The 16654-nt window shown below is 43.3% G+C and overlaps 1 long non-coding RNA gene across 1 annotated transcript in view; it reads right to left on the bottom strand.

Annotated features, from left to right (window-relative positions):
- The window catches only part of LOC101750987, a 71824-nt gene that overhangs the window by 33838 nt on the left and 21332 nt on the right, over window positions 1-16654 (bottom strand). The window contains exons 3-6 of the long non-coding RNA XR_001468613.4: window positions 13509-13669; window positions 7214-7344; window positions 2222-3951; window positions 1524-1832 (exon numbers count right to left, since the gene is read on the bottom strand). This is a non-coding gene — a long non-coding RNA (uncharacterized LOC101750987). The remainder of the gene's footprint in view (window positions 1-1523; window positions 1833-2221; window positions 3952-7213; window positions 7345-13508; window positions 13670-16654) is intronic.

The following is a 16654-nucleotide window of genomic DNA, read 5'->3' as shown; positions in this document are numbered from 1 at the left end:
ACTTTAAGTTAGTAATTGGTTTAATATCTCCTCTTTGAAATTTTCAATAATTAAATAACTGTCTCTTAAAAATTACATTCTTAAGCACATTTCAGAATCATTATTTAATAAAACAATGTTAGGTAAGCTATGAGTGGGGAAAAAAAAAAAAGAGAAAGCACACATAGTGGTCCTGAGAAGGCTTTCACAACACAGAATTATCACTGACAGGAGAAGTTCCTCGAGTGGTGTCACAAACGGTCCTTTGGTGCATGCAATCCATCAAGAGTGGAAGAGATGAGGGAGCACAAAGCTGAGCACAAGGAACCAGGTTTTTCCCTTCATAAGACAGCATCCCTCTCAACCAGAATGATGTGAAGTGTTTTGGCTTCACATAGCCCTGAAAGACCTTCTTGTTCCTCTTGCATGGAAAGCTTCCAGAGAGACTGCAAACTCAAGTCTAGCATTTCTCACTGACTGGGTGATGCAAAAGGTATATGGGGGGGGGGGGGGGGGGGGGGGAGGAGGAGGATGTTAACTTGCAATAAATGTCTCATACTGGCAAAAAGTAATTGCAAATCTCAAAAGCTGAGGTGGCAATAACATGCTGAAACATCACTTGTAGGACTGAATTATCTCCCTCCTCAGCTCTGCAAAGTCAGAACAGAAAAATGTATCATATATGAGATTGATTGTATAATATTTGCCTGTTCTCAATCCAGAAACCAATTACCAGGAATTATATTTTAAAACAAGACAAAGTAATTCAGCTCCTTGCCTTCCAGGATTTATAGGTAGCTTTAAACCTATCTTCTTGTCCATAACCTTCTTTCAGTAAAGCACAGCTTTTCTCTGAGGGAAGCAGAGGAAAGGTAGCTCTTGTACCTTACCATACCCCTACAGCCCTGCTCTGCTGGGCTACCGCATTATCTGCTGGTTACCGCATTATTCTCCTTCCTTCAAGTTTAATATTCTATTTAAAGAGCCAACCCAAAGCTACCCAGGGGCAGTTGCATCAGCTCTTTAATTAAATAGGTGTAACAGCACATGACCAACTCCAACAGAAGCCGTTCTCCAGCCTGCAGCCACAACTCACTGCCTGCTGCCCTGAGCACCACAGCTGAGCTGCTTGTAGTCAGTTTAGCCAGTGCTATTTTCTTCCCTCTTTTTCCAGTAGATTTGTTTTCTTTCTCTATTCCCTTCCCTTACACTGGAGGCCAGTCTCACAGAACAGAGAGCATGATGTACTCCTCACCCAGCTGCTCCCTTCCCCTTCCAGCCCAACACTGATCCTCATTTTCCTTGTGGTGACTCAGAAGCATCTTCAGAGTTTTCATGGGCCATCTCCTACTCTCACTTACAAGAGAAAAGAGCATGAAGCAAATCTATTGCCAGCATTAACAGAACCACCATGTAACTCAGTGTCACCAGGCTGTGCATGAGGGAAGCTCACCACACCGTGCTGCTGGGCACCACAAGGAAAGGCCTTGGTTGAACCACGCGTTCCATTCTGGAAGGCCAAATTCCATTGTGTTCATCCTTACCAGCGCCATCCAGTGTCATTCCACATCACTCAGTTCAGTTTTCCACAGCCCATGAGCTGTCCTGGCTTGCTCTGCTCCACATCATCCAAGCCATCACATCACTCCTGTGGGAAGCTGCTCATCAGCTATCGTTGCCCCTAGGTCTTCTTTAAGCTCTGCTTTCCTGTTGAGGATTTTATACTGAGCAGTACCCACCTTGTCCAAATACATATATCTATTCATATTTCAGGATTATTCATGGCACTGGTTGCTTTTTTGTACTTTTTCCTCATTGTGTTATTTTTTCCTCTTCACACACTTCAGCAGTCTCTGAAGGGAGAAGAAGTAGAGAAGAAAGGTGAAAATGGTTTTTTTTTAGACCTATAGTAATCAATAAAAGCAATGTTACAGAAGCTAGAGTGTTCCCTACTGCATTGCCTCCCCTTGAAATATTGATACTGTTGTGGTGGAATTTTTTCCCTTTCTGCTTTCTGAAAATAGAGATAATATAAATGTTCCCATTACTAAGAAATATGTCACATCAAAATTAATGATATTCAGCCAATAGCAATGCTGCTCTCTGGCTGTCAATTTAACTCTATTTCAGATTAGCAGAGCAATGCTTCCATTCATGCTCTATTGAGAGGCAGAGATGAATTAAGGCAATTCTCGCAGGTTATGCACCAATGAAGAAGTGTGCCCTAGATCTGAACAATTACCTGTGAGCTCTTTCCTTGCACACTGCCTTCATACTCTGGAGCTGGGCAGGATCCTGACCCCCAGAAGAGTTCTGCAGTTGTGCTGCAGCTCACTGTTCCAGTGCGCATCTGCAGAAAGTGGAATGAAGCGCTTTCCTCTTTTCAGTCATCAGAAGGGATCAGAATCCACTCCCTCCATGCTTGATCATAAAATGTAGCAAAGCAAGATTTCATGTCTTAAAATGAGAGCAATATCTTCAAAATAGCCTTTGACTCCAGTACGAGAAGCTCTTTTTATTGAAATATTCAACAGCGAGTGAAGTGCTTGTTAGGACAACTATGATAAGAGATTTTTTTGCTGGCTTTCCTTCTTTAAAAGGTACTAAGCAAAGATCAGAATGTGTTAGCAGATCTGCTACACTAAAACAAGGCCAAAATGCAGGTGTCTGTTCCTAACTGCAAAGATGATATTAATTCTTTATTACAAAACAAACGTTTTAGAGAGACCAATGTTCAAGGGTGATTAAGTGACTAAATCATTTCACATGAGCAATTTACTTTTCACTGACCAGCAGTGGATAAAGGGAATATGAAATCAGGTTGAAAGCTGAAGTGCCCACAGTGACACTGGCATGAATCATAAGTACTTGAGCGTACCAAGAACACGACTGTGCTCATAAGTGGTTACTGTCAGCTGCTCTTGTAATACTGAGATTCAACATTAATGTTCATAAAACTCAGCTATCTGTGCTCCAATCAACGTAGGTGTTCCACAAAGCACCCAGTAGTATTTGGGTGAGTGCCTAGGCACTTTGCTCCTGTTCATATACTTCAGCAAATACTTCTGCAAATTACATTGAGAACAAACATACCTTTACATAGAAGTTTCGATGTATCAGGCCTACGTGAGAAGTTGGCCAATTCAGTAACTTTTAGTTCAATCTAGATCTCCACCCAGAATAAGTTTCTCCCCCACTAAGGTTATCCTGGTTTAAATATTACTGTTCAAATTCATTCCAGAATTTCTACTGGAAAAGAAGATTCCCTTCTTAAGAAAGAAGTTCTCTCTTCCAGTTTCTACTCCACAGGTACCCTGTCTTCATTTTGGTGGTCAGTGTTTCCCTCCAGGCCTCTAGATGCGATGGGAATTCTTGATTATTCCTTTCACATTTCTTCTAAAAGCATAGCTTATGTATCTCTGAGCGCTGTCAAAGAAAAAGGTTTCCTCAGGTTTACCAGCAGAGGTTTCCATCACCCTACCAAGCAGGGTGCATAGGCTGAGTATGCCAATTAAAGCCTCAGGAAGGAGGCAGGCAGACAGAGCAAATACGTTCAATAATTACATTACATTTACTTTCTCAGAGATATATTTGACTGAAAATCGTTTAAATTTTGGCTGGTTTTAAAGTGGTATTGATATAGAGAGGTGTAAAAATATCTTCTGTTTACCGTGACTCATTGCTGTAACCTATATGGTACTGCTGATATTTTGTATTTCCCTCTGTGGCAAAGAACTTGGCTGCCTTCTCATGATTGTTAGAACTTCAGAGCAATGGCAGTTCTATGTTAAGAAAGTGAAGGCCTGCAGAAACTCCCTTAAATCAGTAGCATCACTCCAGGTTCAGACAGCATGAATTAAAGCAGTACCTGAGCACACAGCAGTCATCTCCTGGTCACAGCAAAACCTGCAATGTCAGAGAACCTTCCCACCTGGTGTTCTGCAAGCACAGCCTTTACCAATTACCAAGGTACTGCAAAGGAAAAAAATTGTCCTTGCAATGTTATTATGAGAACACATTGGACATGATGTATTCAAAATGGAATAGAAACTGTCAAACAGATCTGAAAGATATGCTTCACAGAGGCACATATAGAGATGGTATGGTTTATTAGTGTGTATCACAGCTTAATATTGGAAAGTGTGGCATCCCACTGGTATTCTACCATGACAAACCGTATTTTGTTTCCTTACTTGGTGAGGAGAAAGTGATGTATGTCATATTCAGACCTAAGTTCAGCAAGCGGCCTATTTAGGAGTCTCACTGCCTACTCACACAAATGGGAGATACAAGTTTGCTAATGACTGAGTAGAGAATGTGGTGTAACTTGCCTGATAGCTGCTAAGTGATTGACCAGATGTCCACATACAGTCAGGAAAGCAAAATCACCAAAACCAACATGAATTGTGCCAGACTTCTCTCCTCTGCTACGCAGCTCATCCCTATTCATCTCTCACAAAAACAAAACATTTAACAAACGCAAACAAGGCAGGGAACACGGTGAGTCTGCAGACTTATCCAACTTGCTGGTTTTTTTTCTGTAGATTGAGAAGACGAAGCATGGAGGGAAAATTAAAGAAGGAGCCTCAAAGCAGAGGAAAGCTTCTATTTTTTGAAGAGCGTTTACTAATGCCATTAGGCAGTCTTGGAGATGCTAATGCTGTAACTATAGAGCCACACTAAGGCAGTCTTCGTGCAGACTCAGGCCAAGGTCTGCCACAAGAGGCATTCCTGGCCCTGGTCACCAGCTGAGGTCCCACCTGTGTCCAGTCACATTTCCCAGAGCCCCTCAGGCTCCCCAGAGTTTGGGGATCACCCACCTCTAACCCTTTAAAAGAAACTTGGCTTAGCAAGACTTCAGAGAGTAGAACAAGGACAGCAATAATGGTGAAGACTACAGCCTTCCTTCTTGAAACAATTCTCCTTGGCAAGTGATGGCTCTAGAGAGGACAAACCACTCACTCTAAAGACTTTAAAGTAACCACAGGTTACTCAAAAGGCCAGTTGTGCAGGAAGATTTGTGATCCTCCACCACAAAAATCAGCATCCCTCCAATGGAAGATCACATTAATAAGTAACACGATAAATTAATAAAACTGAATCTGAGCACTGTGTATTCAAAGCAAAGCATCTCTTCTAGATGTCCTCCGATCCCTCTTATCTTCAGAAAACTGCTTACCTGAAAGGCTCTTGGGATATATTAGGAATTGTCTCTGTACAAGTAGTACATGCCAGGAGGCACCCCTAGTGAGTGAAGCTAGCTCTTGAGATCAAAACCTTTCCTACAGCTTTCGTTTGACATGCACCACATCGTAGACAATTCAGCTATTATTTAAGAGAAAATTGTTCCAATGTCTTGCAAGTAGAAGTAAAATATTGAGGAAATAAGCAGCAAATTGTGATGAGGTGACAAAATTAGATATAGAATATCACTATAGTCTTAACAATCTGACAGCTACCACTGGAGAGTGATCTTCTGAGATAATGGAAATACTGGAACGTGCGGAGTTTGGGTTTTGCTGGAGTTCTGCATTATATCCTCTGCTGGAATTATTTTCTTCCTTCTCCCCTCTTCCTCCTTCTATCTTTTTTAGTTCAAATATACTCCATTCAAAGACTGACAGTAGAATCAGAAACAGATTGGAACAGATCTAAATAATAACGTGCTCCAGTAAAACAATCCCAGAAGTCAATAGGCACTGTGAACGTTGTGAATGTAAACCAAATAGCTGTTAGTTTTACACCAATAGCATAGCACATAGAAAGTCTAAGGAAATAAAATTATAATTCCATTCTTGTCAAGCCAGTGGAGAGCTACACTTATTTTTCTACAAAGTGGAAAACAGAATGGACATTTGTTTTACGGACCATAGAACAAGGAAGAACAACTGCTTTGTAGTACAGCCCAAGATTAAAATGGCCAGTTATATGCAGATCTTTCTTACCATGATTTTGTTACTGAGCCATGATTACTTTCTTAGTAATTATTCCCCATTTATGACCTACTGGATTGCTTACGTATGACTCCACACAATTAAGCATAAGCTGAAAATCACACTAAGACATCAGTGGAGCTGTTCTTGGAACTGAAACTGAGCTGATGCTCGATGGGTCAGAAGATCAGAACACTGGGACAAAACAGGCACCTGAGCAGTGCCCCCAGAGTCTCACTGACTCTGAGAGAGACTCACTGACTGATCCAGTCATGGCAGAGGAAGGCAACCAGGTGATCTTCAAGGTTCCTTCCAACACAAACCATTCCACAATTCTGACTCTCTACATTATAGCAGCAGGAAAACTAAGTTGATGCAATGTAACAGCACAGTATGTCCTATATTAGCACAAAATCTGAGTATAGAATCACAATCATTCCCTTTGATTTAAAAGAAACGTGTGAAAGAGCAAAAAGTTGGAACTTAAAGACGACACACTGACATTCCAGGAAGGGCCACATACACACACACATACAAATATATATATATCCACTTCCAGTCATATTTACTCTTATGCACAGGGGTCAGCATCCTCAGAACAGTCAGCTGGAAGGAAATTCTTCCCAAGCTATCCATTCTATGAGTACCCATTCTACGACTCCATGCATTTCCAGGTGAAATATTCACAAGCCAGGAACGAATATTTGTTTTACTCAAAATTGGATGATCTTGGGAATGTTCTCTAATTTCAAAGCAAAAATCAGAGTGAGATTTACTGGAAAAACATTATATTAACCACAGTCTTTGAAGCCTTTGAAACAGCTTTGAAAGAGAAGCAGAGGGTTGTCAGAGGGATCTGAATTTACACACATTTCTGAACAAATTCATTTCTCTAGTTAAATATTAGTATAAGAGACTGATAAATCTCCCTTAGTTTAATACATCTTTTATTTCAATTAAAGCCTAAGTACATTCTATTACTATGGTGACCATTTCAAACCTTTCTCCGTTTCCTGCAGTCCCAGGGCTTTAATGCTCATTACATTTGGATACAGCTGCTGGCTTATGGCCAGCTCACTGTGTTTCATTTCCAGCCCCAGTCCTACTGTTAACAGCTCATGTGAAAGCAGTAAGCTGAAGCAGCCTCAGAAATATACATTTCTTTTTGTCTTAGAAGGAAGTATGCGACAACGCCAGTCCAGAGAGTCGGAAAACACTTTAAGCTTCACTGCACACCAAAATAGCATAATTAGATATATGCAAAATAAGAGTAAAGAATATTTACTGTCAAAAAAACTCACCTTCTCCTTTATGTGTTGTATCAGTTATAGCTGCCTTCTTGCAGGCCTGATCAGGAATGCACAGAAGACAGGCAGTCCTTGGTTTGTTCCTCTTCCCAGAGAATCACTAGGACACAAGTGGCTTTAGGTTTCTATATATTCAGAGAAGAAAAATGGTTACCTGAGCACTCCTCTGTATTTTACACAAGCTGCTACTACACTCCACATTTTTCATCAAGAACACTTTATCATACATTGCCTTTCTAGGCAATTCTCAGCATCCACAAAATTGCATGGAAATTATAGGGATAACTGGAATCATCAGGTTCAAAAACAGAAGGTGGAAGACAAGCAAGCATGCTTATGGGGGAAACAGTTCCAACACATATTGCTGACCCCAGTGAGCACCCTGTATGTGCTGTGCAACTGGGCTTCTGCCTACAAGAGAAGAAGCAACAATCCTACAGCCAGGAAAAATCCCACAGCCTCAGCAGATTCACAGCACAGGCGGCCCTATGGAAGCCAAAGGACTGCCTTTAGCATTACAACAGGCACTCAGACTGAGTCTACAGCCTCTAAAGAGCTTCCCTGGGAACTGTTTCAAATGTCCACAGCAGCAAGTTTGTTGTCGTTGGGTCTCAGGAAGCAGCCAAACCCAAAGCGACCCAACGCACAGCTCACCAGCACTCCAGAACCTTTGGCAACCTCACTGGGGCCAGTGCTGGACTCAACCATAAGTTTGTCACTTTTTCACTAAGTGGAACACTTTGAATGGGATAAAAGATCCCTTGGCTCTTGCTGAGGTTTGTGAAGGTGAGTTTTAATGCATTTATGTACTGCTTCTCTCCGCTCCATCTTAAGCACATCTTTTATCCTGGAAGCATTCAGCAGCAGGCAGGGAGCTTAAAGGAAAGACAGAAGGCTAACACCGATTTCGTTCCTATCATGAGGGATTCCTTTTTTAAGGGTAAGCAGCTTACATTGCCTTTCCCTCGGTGAATCCTCTGCAGCACAGCTCTCCAAAGAGCACAGCAGAGCTGTTGGGTTCTGTGTGCACCTGGTGTGCAGCGTGCTGAGGGGCACCAAGGAGCCCTATTGTCAGGGCAGGGCACTGCTCCTGCTGCCCATGGACAATGCTGATAGCTGACAGCAATACAGCTTAATGAACGCAAGAGAAACGTGCCTACCGTGTTGTCTTGAGAACCGCAGTACTGCAGTCCTATCCCTTTCCATTGGGATTTCTCACCCTTTATTCTCCTAGTTCTTTTGTTGCGTTGCAAGATAGAAAAAGCAAAGGCCATTCATAATTCAGAGCTGCTGAAAAGATAACATCTTAAGGGCTGCACAGCACAGGCAGACAACAAAGCTTAGGCAGTTCATTCCTCTCTCACAGCAGTACTTCAAGACCCACATGTTTTCAGCTCCTACTTTTTCACTGGAATCGCTTTGACCCTACATTGACATCTTCTGCTCAACTTCTGGTAGCTTTTCCATAATCATTCCCATCTCAGGAGTGAGACAAGACTCAACGTCATCTCAAGGCAGTACTGCAACATTTTGAAATGCCAAACTCCAACAGCAGAGAGGCAGCCAGCCCCAGAGCGCAGCAGCAGCCCCACCACCCAGCATTTGCTCTCCAGCAGCCCAGAGAGCCCAACCCTGCCAGGCAAACAGCCAGGGGTGTAGGACTGTGGCTATCAGCCATGTGACAGTCAAGGTGAGCAGCCAGGACTGGGTACAGCCACAGGTTTGGCTGATTTTAGCCCTCCTAAGATGCTTTTCAAATAATAAAAAAATCTGAGCTAAACTGAAAAGATATTTTCACTCCTGACTGAGAAAGTTTACAGAGAAGGTTGTGCTTCTATAACTATATCAGCTGCAATTTACGTTGTAAGGATATACCAAAAGTATTTCCTGAACAAACCAGGTTTTAGTGCAGTTCATAAACGGCTGAAATACAGTGGATATTACAGAAGCGGAAGGAGGTCTATAAACGCCCACAGCAATTGATGGGTCCATTTCTCCATGATACACACAAGCTGCTGAAATAAAGCACATAGTACAGGAGTGGGGGAACGCCAAGCAACTGGACGGTTCTCTCCATGAATGCTACGGGCATGTTCTTCTCGCCCACTTCCCAGTGCACAGCCAGTGATTCACTCCTGAGTTTCAAAAGAATTATCTTCACAAATAGTAGCTGCCAGGGAAGGTGCTGCTGTGAGTTCACCACAGGATTTTCATTTGTGCCAAACAGCATGGGAGTGCTTCAGAAGAGCTCAGCTCCCTCCGGACACGGGGGCTGAGCAGCACACATAGGATCACAGAAATCACCAGTTGGAAGGAACCCAGAAGGAGCATGGAGTCCAACCTGGGGCAAAGGAACTGCTTCTGTCTGATCCTTTCCAGCTGTACCATCATCGCAACTGTGATGGGTTTGGAAGGGCTGGGCTGAGGGCAGAATTTCAGATATCTCTTGAAGCATTTTTTCCTATTTTTATAACAATGTATGTTATTAATGCAAACTTGCAAAAGAAAACATTGGTTCAAAACAAAGACTCCCAAATTCAGCAAACACAAATAAAACTTCAAAAACAATTTTGGCAAGAAGTCATAAAAAAAATGATTGGGACAGTTCTGATTTTCAATAAAAGCAAAGTTTTCAGTCCCAGAATTCTTTTCTTTTGATTTTTTGATCATCCAGTGTATAGATTCTAAACATTTCCTGCAGGTATCACTATGACAAGTGTGTTATTCATTTCAGCTCTTCATCCCATCATAAAAGATGGAGAACATCTCAGAAATGCAAGCCCTTTTTATTTCTAAACCTCTGTAAATTCAGTGAGATCCGTTCAAAATATTATCAAGATAACCCAGTGATAATCCATTGTAGACACCACCCAAGGAGACAATTACAGTAGGAAAGAGATCTCACTGGAGTGCTGGCCGATAACAACTTGCAAAGCACTGGGGCACGGTATTTCTCCTTTGCCATATTTTCAGTCAGTTATATTGATTTTTTTCTCTCCACAGTATCTTTTATTTATCATTTTTAATCATGTTCTAGTGACCTCCACTGCCTGTAATCGAAGGGCCAGCACAAACACGATTCAAGAACAAGAAGAATAGTAATAAATAAAAACTGGAAGAAAAAAAAAATCTATATTCAGAAACCTGAGTACATGGAATAATTCAGAATATTCTGAAGTGCATTTTCTCATGGGAATCCAGGACTATGAGAGCAGCTATTTTTTTTTTACTGGGGGACACCATGGGGTACTCTTTAATATCCACAGGGAGCCATATGTGTGTCAGCCTTGGTTTGGAAGCAGCTGGGGCCAGAAGAGCTCCTGGTCCCTCTGCTGTGCTCCAACCAACGTCAAGAAATGCCACAGCAGCTCAGGGGTCTTAAGCTGACCTCAGCTGACCCAGCTGTCAGCTCCACACTTTTGTCACTGTTGTGTTAAGAGGCACCAGATTGACTCCAATAAGCCTGAGCTCACCTCTGGTCTTTACCTCATCCATGAAGCAACTGGCACTGATTTGTTCCCACGCAGAAGGCTTGGCCCCATATTCCCCATGGTGCCATCAGAGCCTCACGCTCAACCTTGAGATGTCACTTGTGAAGCGGCAGTGGTAAAGGATGAGCAGTGGTGACATAAATTGGACAGGAAAATAGAAGTGAGTGAATGGTGGCGGAGCCCAGCAAGTTGAAAGGAAGGCCAAGTTTCACGTTCGTTTGTTTCCAAGACAAAGACCAAAGGAGAAGAGAAGAGCAAATGGGATTCTTAATATATATACTTCTTAAAATAAAATATATTCCTATCAGCTGCTATCCTACTATGAACCAGACTACCATGCTAAAGCTGCAAGGTGTATTACAAGTTGCAGAAACCATAAACTGCATATATAACTCTTTAATTTATAGCTGCCTGACAGCTTTGTTCTACTAAGCTATTTGCTTGATGTATACCTGACGTCACTGTAAATGAAGTGTTCGAAATGGAAAAGCAACATAAATGAGGTGAACGTTTTTCTATAGAAGACTTTCCAAAGTTGGCCTGCGAAATAAGCCAGCTGCAGAATTGCCTCCTCCACAGCTGCACACAGGCATTCTGGAGCAGCATCTGCTCTGCAGCTCCAAAGCTTCCTTCCATTCAGTTTTCATTTTGTGCAAACACATGATTGCAGGCATGGGTGGGCATACCGTCTTTATTGGGCACATGGACCGTGTGCTGCACTCCCAAGTCAAACACCCCTATGAGCATGGGGTAGGTACCACCCTCAGTTCCTGTCACCAAAAGTTGCAGTGCCACAGTGGGTGCACAGGACACCAAGCAGCGTGAATAAAAACCGTACGGGATGTGGATGAGGAGGCCCACGAGTTCAACTTCAAAGACTGGTGGGGGATTTCCAACCTGCTTGCATTCCCAGAGCTCTTCCTATTCAGGGCCATTTATCCTTCACCAACATTTCCAAAGCAAATACCAAAGGCCAGTTTGGTGCTGTTGGTGTGAGCACATTACAGGAACTGCACAGCACCACAGTGCACATAATCACGTCTTTAAATGCAGAGGTGAGTGACGTGCACAAAAATTGAGGATGTGGAAAACAAATCTGTAAATCACATTAAAAATCCACTCCTTGGAAATTCATTGCGCCCTTGGAGTGAAGAAAAACACCTCGTATAAGGCTCTTAAATGAAAAGCTCAGAAACAGCCTCAGAAACTCAGGATAAATATACGTTTGTGCTGGCCAGGGGAGATTCAAGAGATTCTCACTGAGATTCACTTTGGAAGCTGATAAAAACAACATAAAAGGTGATAGAAAAATGGAGGCTTATCCCGGTCCAGCTCCTGCTGGCCCCAGCTTGACAGAGCACTTCAGCACACACATAATTTTCGTCAGACAAATAATTTCACTGTACACAGCATTACAGTAGCTGATAAGATCCAGGCCAGAATACCAAAGGTGTAGGTTCTTACAAAGCCTTAAAGCACAAGGAAGTCTCCAAAAGCACTTATGAGGGTAACATCTTGGAGCAGCTGACCTTGAGCCTCTCCTTGCTTAGAGGTGAAGGCTTTTGTCAAGGTATACATCAATGCCACAACAAGAACAGAAATATCAGTCCCATCCTATCCGAAAGCAAGAAGTCCTTACAGTGATCAGCTGTTACTCTGCACATTTGCATTGTCCACATCTCCCACCCATCTGGGTTGGATGCATGTAAGTGATGTTCTGCTCCCTGGCTGTGCTCAGGAGCAAGGCTGGTAGGATCACCATCCCTGAAGGTGTTCCAGGAGCATGGGGATGTGGCCCTGAGAGACATGGGCAGCGGGTGTGGTGGGGGTGGGGTGGGTTGGGCTGGGAATCTTGGGGTCTTTTCTGACCTGAATGGTTCCATGGTTCTGCGATCTATCAATGACAGAGACATGAGTTGGATTCCAACCACCTCTACTAACAGCAGAGGTGATCCCTCCTGCCTTCAAACTCTGTGACACCACTCAAGATGAGGCATTCCCAGAAGTCTGTTAAGGCAGACAGCCATAAAGCACAACATCCCCGGATATCCTTTGACATGGAAACTGGGAACTTTCACCGAATACTTTCAGTTAACAAGCAAACTTCTCATGGAAAACCGCAAAGCGGGAATGATTTTCTACATCTGAACAACCACCAGCCACATTTGCAGTACCATGAGGTTTGCAAATCAGCAACAGAGCAGCGCTGCACTCCACTACATGCCCTCCCCTCCCAGCAGCACTGTGGGCACAGCTCTGCCCCACTCCTCTGCACAAGGAGCACAGCCACTGAGCCCCCTCCTGGCTGAGGCAGCAGGGGATCTGGCTGATCCCACTGCAGGTGATTACATTGTGCATACTTTATGGGAAGGACAGTCCGCCCATTCTTTATTTCTGGGTAATGTCATCCAAAGGAACAATTTCCCTGAATGCAATACACCACAAACAAACAAACAAGTAAAACAACAAGCAGAAAAACAAACAAAAAACCCTCCAAGCAAGCAAGCAAAAACACCACCACCATCTACTCACAAAACAAACCCAAAAAGAAGCAGGGCTAGCATCAAGACTCAGAGAGCATTGCTGCAATGCACCCTGGTGGAAGAAAGGAAGAAATCCGGCAAGTGGGAAGAAGGGGTGGAGGCTGGGTGGGCACACGGAGCAGTTCTGCACTGCACCCACCTTGGAGCCCTGCCTGGCTGCAGCCCATTTGGCTTCATTTCTTCAGCCCAAAGTGACACATACATTAAGCACTGCTCTAACAATTGCTGTGAGCCACACCACACCACACCACATACCTGAAACATAGCTCACTGAAATGTGGGATCTGAGGGAACGTTTGAGCGGTGGTGAGAAACAGAAGGTAGATGCAAATGTACAAAGCAGCTTCATACCCAGTGTGTAGATGGCAGCACCAAGGTTGGCACAGCAATGTTTATCTCCATGTCGGCTCCCAGTCCTGTCAGGTTTCAGGAAAACACAGAGAAATTAGAAATAATTAAAAAAGGGAAGATCACAGTTGAAACCTTGCAAACTAAGAGGTTAATCAATATTTACAGAGAATCCTGGAAATGCCTGGCTTAGCATAAAGCAAAAACCTGAGTTATCCACTGATCCATCTGAAAGAAGAGCATGGACATGTATTGGCCACAGGCATCGGGCAGTGTGATGTTGTTCTCAGCTCACACTGTACATCAGTCATTGATGGTGTAAATGCAGAAAGAAGAAGAAAATCCTGTGGTAGTCAAACAGAGCAAGTGAGCAACTGATGAGGAAAAGAGAAACCTGTGGACACGTGGAGCAGCACAAGCCAGAGAGGGACTTCTGAAGTCAGCCTAGAGCCTTGTTGCTCCATACAATTCCCTTGAATGGAGGCTGTGGTGAGTGGGGCTCTCTGCTCCCAGGTAACAGCAAGAGGATGAGAGATGGTAGCCTCACATTGTGCCAGCACTCAGGGAACATCCTGATAACACTCCTGCTGTCATCCCTGTCTGAAGCAGCTGATGAAGCTGGCAACACCACGTCTGGTTCTCCACGTTAGTTTTCTTGAAGGTTTTCTTCCTGCTGGTTTAAAAATTCCAAATAAATTCTTTTCTGAACTTAAACCACAGTGCTCAGCTTGCCCAGTTAGAATTTACTCACTTGTTTTGTTTTCTGGTTTTTTAATTAATTTCCAACTCTGCCAGCAAAACACCTCTCCTTTCAATTAGGGACTCCTGCCAAGGACACACAGCACCCTGACTTTCAAAGCAGAAGAACCAGAGGATATTACTCCATAGGATGAGCAGTGGTGATTTACTGCCTTCCCTCAGAGCCGGGGTCAGGCAGCCCAGGACCATCAATCACAACCAGCTTTGGCAGCAGCCCCAAGTTACCGAGTGCCACTGCTCACTCCAGGACACCCACAGCATGTGGTGCTTGACAGGACCCTTTATAAAGCACTCCATCCTTGATTTCAAATAGGACTGGATGAAACTCCAGAGGATGAAAAGGTGGTTCTGCGGGGCTCATAGCATCTGACAGCTTTGTGGATTTTTAAGAGCACCTACAGCTTCACAGCAACGGATCAAATCCAGCCTGCTATGGAATACCTCCAGGCAGAAGCTGTCCATACTGAAGGGGTATTCTTATTAGCAGCAGGGTAGGCTCGAAACCTCCATGTGCCTCAGCCTCATAAGGCTGCTCTCCAGATAGCCACCATGGGCATAGAGAGACTGTGATGGCGAGCACAGCCAAAGCCACAGAGCAGCCATTAATAGTGATGATAATAGGGGAATAAAGAACATTTTCATTGCCCAAGATGCTACCCAACAGGAACCATCCCTGGCATCACCTTAACACCTAATTCCCCAGATGCTCCCTGGAAATGTTGGAGGGACTCATTTGGATCCTGAAAACAGTGCCATGCACTGTGACTGTCCCAAGTCTCCATTACAACTCCAGGAGGAGCTAGCAAGTTTAGAACAGAGAAAAGCCACTGCAGTGTTACCACACCGACACATGAGCTGAATGCAGGTCACTGCCTGAGAGATGTACCACCGCATCCACTCCTCCCATACAGTCAGGAGTTTCAAAGGGAGATTTGAACCAATCACAGAGAGATGAGAAACTCCATAAATAAAGTCATTTAGCAATCACTACAGCAAATAATGTTGTCAAATTTCAGAACTTCCAGTTTGCCCATTGATGAATAATTACTTTTTTACCTGAAATGTCCAGGACTGTTGTGTGAAACTTGGACTTTTTTTAACTGTGAAAAATAACCCTCTTAATAACCAGATACGGTTATTTCCTATTGAATAAATATCATTTTTCCTGGTTGATAATTTTCTTCTAGTTACTAAATCATGAACAGTTTATTTATGAAACTATATACTTAATAATTATATTCAATACTTAATGAGACGAAAATAAATTTGCATCAGCACTGACATCTACACGAGATAGGAACCTTCCACTGTTTTATTTTCCAGTTAGTTTTAACTCCATTTATGTCTGTACAGAAAATGCCAGTAAAATCTGGCACTATGCATGATTTCCGATTATAGCTATGTATGCATAGTATGATAATATTTGTGTTAGCAGCAGCTGTTGGGAATGAGTGGAAGTTTGTAAGGGGAAGGTCTGCCTTGCCCTTATTCCTTAGCACTGCCAAGCCCAACACTAAGGCATACGATGCTCCAGAGAAAGAGGACACTCAAATACTAGCAAGTCTCCAAGTACACAGATGCTCTTGCAGCGAGATCTTCAAACAACAGGTCAAACTGCTCTTCCTCCTATTGCTGGACCTATTTCATACTAGGAAAAGCTTTTGGAAGCTTTTAAAGCAGGTATTTCCTAAAGTAACCCCGTACCGGCACCAGGGAAGGTTGCTCTCCTGAGGCCGTGCGTGCATGGAAGGTGGGAGCTGAGTTCTCAAGGAGGAACTGAACCTAGCAGATACTCTTCATCCATAACCTGCACCCATCAGTGAAAGCACAGTACATCAAAATCTGAACACTAATTACTTTAACACAGTACTTATTTTAGCAATGCCGTGATGCCCCACATACCAATTTCACACTAATAAAACAGCACCTCCTAACTTAGATAAGGCAAACAAACAAAAATATTGCTTCATGTCTTGTGAAGAAGAAAAGCCTCTTAAAATACCCCACCATTTTCCAGTTGCAGTGTTGGGAAGGCAATTGAAGCATTCAGAGTTTTCAGCTGAGCATATTGACACGGCAGTTCCGCAGTGCTCGGGGCGATGGTGGTATTGGGAACCACTACCTTTGGGCACGTTCTGTTTGAGCAGATGGCTTGTTTAAACGTAATGGAGCTCGGGCAATTTCACCTCACTGACTGTCCAGACGAGGGAGATATCACAAATAGATGAACCTCGGGACAAAACAAGCCTTCATCCTCTGCGTGCTGGAGATTGCTCTACTTCAAATAGGAACGA

This window comes from Gallus gallus, chromosome 12, assembly GCF_016699485.2.
Source record: "Gallus gallus isolate bGalGal1 chromosome 12, bGalGal1.mat.broiler.GRCg7b, whole genome shotgun sequence".
Classification (NCBI taxonomy): Eukaryota; Metazoa; Chordata; class Aves; order Galliformes; family Phasianidae; genus Gallus; species Gallus gallus.
This window is presented reverse-complemented; position numbering and strand designations above follow the sequence as displayed.